Source organism: Leuresthes tenuis, unplaced genomic scaffold (genome assembly GCF_036924035.1).
Source record: "Leuresthes tenuis unplaced genomic scaffold, fLeuTen1.0.hap1 SCAF_14, whole genome shotgun sequence".
Classification (NCBI taxonomy): domain Eukaryota; kingdom Metazoa; phylum Chordata; class Actinopteri; order Atheriniformes; family Atherinopsidae; genus Leuresthes; species Leuresthes tenuis.
The window spans coordinates 25,630,959-25,637,337 of NW_027325368.1; the positions used below are offsets into that span (position 1 = coordinate 25,630,959).

The 6,379-nt window shown below is 41.4% G+C and overlaps 1 long non-coding RNA gene across 1 annotated transcript; it reads right to left on the bottom strand.

Annotated features, from left to right (window-relative positions):
* Positions 1–1,943: 1,943 nt before the first annotated feature.
* Positions 1,944–5,302, bottom strand: LOC140269172 (uncharacterized). Its single transcript, XR_011907584.1, has 3 exons — positions 5,236–5,302; positions 4,762–4,798; positions 1,944–2,373 (listed from the first exon to the last, which is right to left on the bottom strand). It is a non-coding gene; the product is annotated as an uncharacterized lncRNA (long non-coding RNA).
* Between the last annotated feature and the right edge of the window lie 1,077 nt (positions 5,303–6,379).

A 6,379-nucleotide genomic window follows, 5' to 3' on the forward strand; every position in this document is an offset into this window, starting at 1 on the left:
GTCAATCATGTCTCTCAGATGTGTGAATTTCAGCATCACAGCAGTACCAAAGTTCAACAGCCTGGGTGACAGTGGCAGTCCATCTTTGTTCCTGGAGTGTGGGTCAAAGTATCCGTACTGACCAGATCTGCATCTGAAAACTGCGACACATAACCCTGCCATGATCAGCAGCCCATACTGTACATCTGATGACAAAAAGCTCAGTCCATGTTCAAGGCTGAGAAGCCTCTCTCCACCTCCAAATGTTCCATACACCGACTGCTGAGTCAAGTCCACCTGATACTTTGACCTGCGTGCACTAACTTCATCTGGAAGTTCATCAGATGCCAAATGGACACTGTTAGGAAACCTTTCTCTGGCCTGTCTGTACACAGCATCACCTTTATCCAGAACTAGGTCAAGATCTGCTCTGCTAATCTTTTCATTCTCATAAAGAAAGGACAGAAACACCAAACTGTTGGCCACACACTGACTGTTCCTGTATTTTCCATATTTTAATGAAGCCTGACTGCGTGAGGCACAGACATGTGTCACTGATGGCTGAGGTTCCACATTCACACTGTGTTGATGAGACGCTCCAGCTGCATCACGTCCTCTCTTTACCATGTCTGCATAAGATACCTGAGGCACACTCTGCTTTACCTGTTGGTCTTTATCATGCTGGAAAGCATTCATGACAGTGTTCCCATCAGAAACTGCACTCTGACCTCTGCTGTTTACCTGCTGTCCATCAGAAGACTCTCCAACACACACACCATCACTGTGACGATCTCTCTTTACAACCTCAGCATAAGATACCTTCTGTGACACTGGGACACGTTCTGCTTGTTCACTCTGAGATTCTTTCTCCTTCTGCCACCTGAGCTTCTGAGCCTGAGAACGCCGACCCTTCTTTGGCATTATTGCTGTTCTTCAAAACCTCAAAACTTTATTTGTAGTGACGTCACCAACACACAGGTTTTATTCACAGTTGTGATATTTCAAATGTAACTTTGTGTAGTTTATCAGTATCAATGCTCTTTTCAGTTAACAGATTTACACGTCTATCGATAGCAGAAAAATTCTTATCAAACAGAAAAAACAGACGTTTATTATGACACAGAGAAGAAGTTAAACTTTAATCTGAAGATTCCAACAGACCAAAACTTCAGCTAATTTTATTATGGAATAAGAAAGTATCCAATTAAAAATTTGAACTTGTTTCACTTCTTTCCAATTTTTAAAATGTCAGGTTAGAATTACGTTCAGTGGTTCTTTATTTTCTTCCAAATTAGAACTATTATTTTGCAAAAAGTATGAAAGTGAAGTTATGAAAATGTTAGCAGTATCTCAAAAGTAATGTGTGTTACAGAATGAACAAACCAAAGATAAATGATCAGTAGTTCAATCAGCTACAATCTGTTGAAGTACTCTCACTATTATTAGCTTCTGAATCACAGATGGATTTATTATTTCAGACAGATTTAATGACAACAAGCTGAATTCAAATCTCTGAAAGCTCTTATAAATATGAAGCGTTGTGATGCAGATCAGGATCTCAGCAGCAGCAGGATGACAGATGCTTCTGGTAGCCGGATTCCACTTCTGGTCAGTTCAGAGCAGACAGCAAACAGACACTCCAATCCTCCTTACAGATGTGTTTTATTTCAACACTTGTATGAACAAACCTGAAGTGAGTCCAGCAGCACAGGAACAGATGCAGTGCTTTTATTTCACTTCACTAAATGTGTTTCTTTGGGTCTATAACAAGAATCAACTTAAATTTCTGGAAGCACTGTTTTCAGATATGAATTTATAGATTCAAAGATCAAGAATCTTTTGATTGATCTACCTAAAATTAGCCAAATACTTGTCAGTTAGTGTCAAAATAGTTTTTCCAAAACAAGTTACTGTTTGGTTTTATCTAGAAATCTGTCAAGATCAAGATTTCTCTTTAAGAATCAAGTTTGTATAATAATATTTTTAACTTTAGCCAAATTTGAATGAAAATGTGCCAATTTTTTTTTCCAATTTCAAAGTTTATCAGAGTATGTATGAGAGAGGTAGACAGGACAGAGAGAGCAGTGAGAGTAGAGTCTCAGATTCCAAAAACAGCAAGACAAGGTTCCAATCAACCTCAGGTTCTGAAAATCAGGTTCTGGAAATCAGGTTCTGAAAATCAGGTTCTCAAAATCGGTTCTTAGGTTCTGAAAATCGGTTCTTAAGTTCTCAAAGTTCTCAAGTTCTCAAAGGTCTCAAAACAGATAGAGGGGGGATAGATGGATACGAGACAGAATTCCAATAAATTAGGTAGAGTTTGGAGATGGGACAGGAGAGATAGAGCAGCCAATAATGATAGAGGAGAAGGAGGAGAGGTGGTGGACAGCAGGACACCTGGAAGACACAAAGAGATAATAGTTAGACACATTTTGATGAAGCAAAGATCAAAACACATTAAACTGTGCTGCAATTCATGTCTTCAAATGACCAGGAGCCTCATGTATTACGCACAAAAAAGTGGTGCACGCTCTTTTTCACGTCAACGATCAGATGTATCAAGAGTGAAATAACTATGAAAATGTGCGGTGTCTCATGCCAACTTCAGGGCTGCCGTAAGCACTTTTCTACAGCTGTTGATTCTTTGGCAACACTTAGAGGTGATGTTGGGAAAGTGTTATAATAAATAAATGTGAACACAATTTGTCCTCAGACTGAGTGATGTGCACATTTGAGACACATGGACAGAATTACATGAACCCATGTGTCTGCAATTACATGAGTGGATTTAAAAGCATGCGCAAAGTGTTGCAGTGCATACCATTAAAAACAATGGCTGCTTTAGCGGTGTTGGAAGACATTGTAAATGGTGCAATTGGAAGAAAGCGTGTTTTCAGGGACTGAGAGGATTTGCTGGCACATGATGACAACTGGCTCATCAGCCGTTTTGAGGGCAATCCTCCTGGAACTGTGCGCAGAGCTGCGGCCGGTGTTGGAGCGCAACACAGCGAGGAGCCATGCGCTGCTTGTAATTGTCCTAATATTATTCCCCGTGACGTGCATTGAGCATGTGCGCCCCCAATTTCTATCCCGTCTTCACAGTATCATAGTTGGTGGTTAAAGTTAGTAACTTGCTGTTTTTTTGCTGGTTAAACAACAGCTCAAGATCTTTCTAACAAGCCCCTGATCGTCTCTGTGTGCAAATGTTAATAACCCTGTGCGTAAAGTGGGAAATGTCTTAATCAGCCTCACCTTTTCCCCGGCGCACTTCTGCTCTAGTTACTGTATGAATGTTTATTGTTAGTTACACTATTTGTGTACCTATAGGTATTTACCTTGGGGGTAATCACTCCCACACCCACCACCCCTGACAGAGCAGCGTCACCCATAGTTTTGCTGACTCTCTGTTCAACTCCCCCGCCTGTTTTGGCCACACTTCGGCGGTGGGCAGCCAGTCTCCGCTTCACATCCACCTTAATATCGGACCACTTCTTTTTCACCTCTGCTTGTGTGCACTTCTCAGACCCAACAGCATTAAAGGCTCACGCTCTCCCACCCACTCCTCTTACTTTTGCTGCTTATATCGTAGGACAGCCTGCCAAAGAGCACATTTCTGCGCCTCCACTTCAGAAAGTAGCACCTTTCCGTTAAGTTATTCTTTTTCCCCCATCTTACTCATTCTTTTCTCTTTATTTTCTGATTGTGCAGAGACGGGAATCGCAGGTGCAGGGCTCAATTAAATATTATTTGCATATTGAAATAGGGGCGTGGACAGGGAGGAGTCGGGTACTCCGACATGTGCGCTCATTTCCACTTTGTTTGGGATGTACAAACGAAATGTGCTTAGATTGATGCGTGCTCACACATCCTGATATTTTTGTATGTTGGAGGGCATTTTGGTTTGAGCGTACGCCATCTTTCAGTAGGAAATCCACACAAGTCTTTGTACATGAGGCCCCTGGACTTTTTTCTTTTTTACTTTTTAGTCCAAAACATTGATAGAAGTTTTGAGATGTGTGAAAACAGCTGACACCATGAAATGTGGACTTCATTAAAAGAATGTCAGACCCAATCTGACTTGTTCAACATGAAGCAGAACAGTACAGAACTGTGATCACTGCACAACATGTTCTGCACACATTACAGTGTAACTGGACCCTGACAGACCACCACAGAGTAAAGCTGCAGTCTTTGCATCAGAACAATCCAGATGCTCTCCACAGTAAACACCAGATTGGCTCAGAGGAATGTTTAATGAGGACTTTGGACCTTAAAAATGTTTTTGGTCGATCACAGAGCTTAATGGGATTGACAGTATCATCACATCAAAATGACTCCACAGAACATATCAGAGCTCCAGTCCTGGATTGTTATTCTGCTGATTCATGTTTTCAGTCCCTAAAGATAGTTTGAGAGGGGCGGGTCAAACAGCTGCTTATTGATGTGATGAAGAACTCATTGAATAGATTAATAAACCAGGATGAAGCTTCAGCAGATTGATCACAGCTTGTTGTCAGAAACACCTTTAGAGTCTGCCTTTAGTGATGTTCCATTAAAACTGTTAGACTCTGCTGCTGGGACCTGTTCTGATCCACTTTACAGACAGAACAGCTCAGTTCACATGGCTCTAACATGACTTCAGTCAGTGTTTACAGCTCTGTTTTTACTACATTTATATTCAACTCAGCAGTTGTGATAAACCACAAATACACTGATTAAAATGTGAAACACTCCTACACTCAGTGATGTGATGGACTGAACCTCACTGACTAGAAATCTACTCACCAGCAAAGCAGGAGTTCTGGTCCTGTTCTCTCTGGGTCTGAGAGGAGAAAGTATGTTAGTGTCTGATCAGAAGACTATGAACACACACATCATCTGATCTCACAGCTAATTGGTTCTGCTCCTGTCTGTACAGGATGAGCTTTGGTCCAGACTTTTGTGGACTTTAAGTAGTTAAATGTTGTCGGTTGATGATCACTTCAGAGAGGCTGAATGTGTTCATGATCAGAAACATGGAAACTTTCCCAGTTCTGCTCACAGAGACCATCCAAAGCTTTGGGGATCAGAGATCAGATGGAAATCAGAGCAGTAACACATCAGCTGTGAAATCTGTTCTCTGACTAATGATCAATGTTTCACTTCATTCATGCAGTTTGAGAAGGACAGGTCTGCCAGATGTTACACAGCTGCACACTGACAGGAAAAAGAACAGCTATCAGGAACACATCCATCAAAGAACTAACAGTTTGCCCTCACCAGTCAGGAGCAGGAGCAGGGGTCAGAGTTCAGGTAGTCTAAAGAAAGGAGGAAAAGAGAGTTGTCAGTTAAATGCTTCCAGCTGAGGACACAGCAGGTTCACCAACAGGGAGACAATAAAACACCATGTAATGACACTGCAGCTTAGACTGTGTCTCACTGGGACATGGAGCTGCTGTTGTTGTGGGCTTTTCTAACTCAGCTGTTCCATCAGCATCCAGAACATGTAAAGAGCACAGCTGTGCTGTCATTTCAGTTTTATTTCCAGAGAAAATGACTGATGAGACAAAGTTAGAAGCAGCACAAAGTCCCATCTTCTGTCAGCTGCCCTGCAGTGAACATCATGTGCTGAGCTGCTGCGATTGGCTGCTTTATCTGTCAATCACTGACACCGCCCACAGGAACAGGACAGTAAAGTGGGGGTATCCAGATGTGAGGAAATACTTGTTGCTGACATGGGAGACTCGCTGAGACAGTTGAAATATTTCAGTATGAATGGAAAGTTTGGACTAAAACTGTCTGTGAAACATGCATCATAAACACAGTTTAATCATCACCAGTCCACACATCCATTCAGTATTTCCAGGTGACAGTTTCTGAATCCAACAGAAAATCTACCAACAAAGTGAAGATGTTTCCTAAAAGCTTCAGTAAGTGTGGACAGAATATTTCTGTGTTCATTAAATGTCTGTTCAGGAGGACATTCACTCACAAACTCTGATGTAACCCAAACAAAGTTCATCTGATCAGAGTCCAATGATCTTTAAATACAGAACATATCAACTCAGTCGGCTTATGTGATCTACAGCCTGTTTAACTTCACAGTAACTCTGTACTTACCAGCCAAAGCAGCGATCAGGTTTCGTATCTCAGTCTGAAAAAAGACACACAGTGTAAAGAGTGAATCTAGCTGAACCACAGAACACAGAGGGGGTACTGCTCATTATCAGCCGTCTCTCTGATCATTTACAGTCATGAATTTAAATAGATTTACTATAATGTCTCAGAGACATTAACATGATGTGGTTTGTGTTATTTAATAGAACCAGTATCATAAAGTCCAGTTCAAGTGTCTGAGCCAAACTCGCTATGAAACACAGCTGCTTCATGAGTTTTACTGGGTCTGTGTGATTATTATGTCACA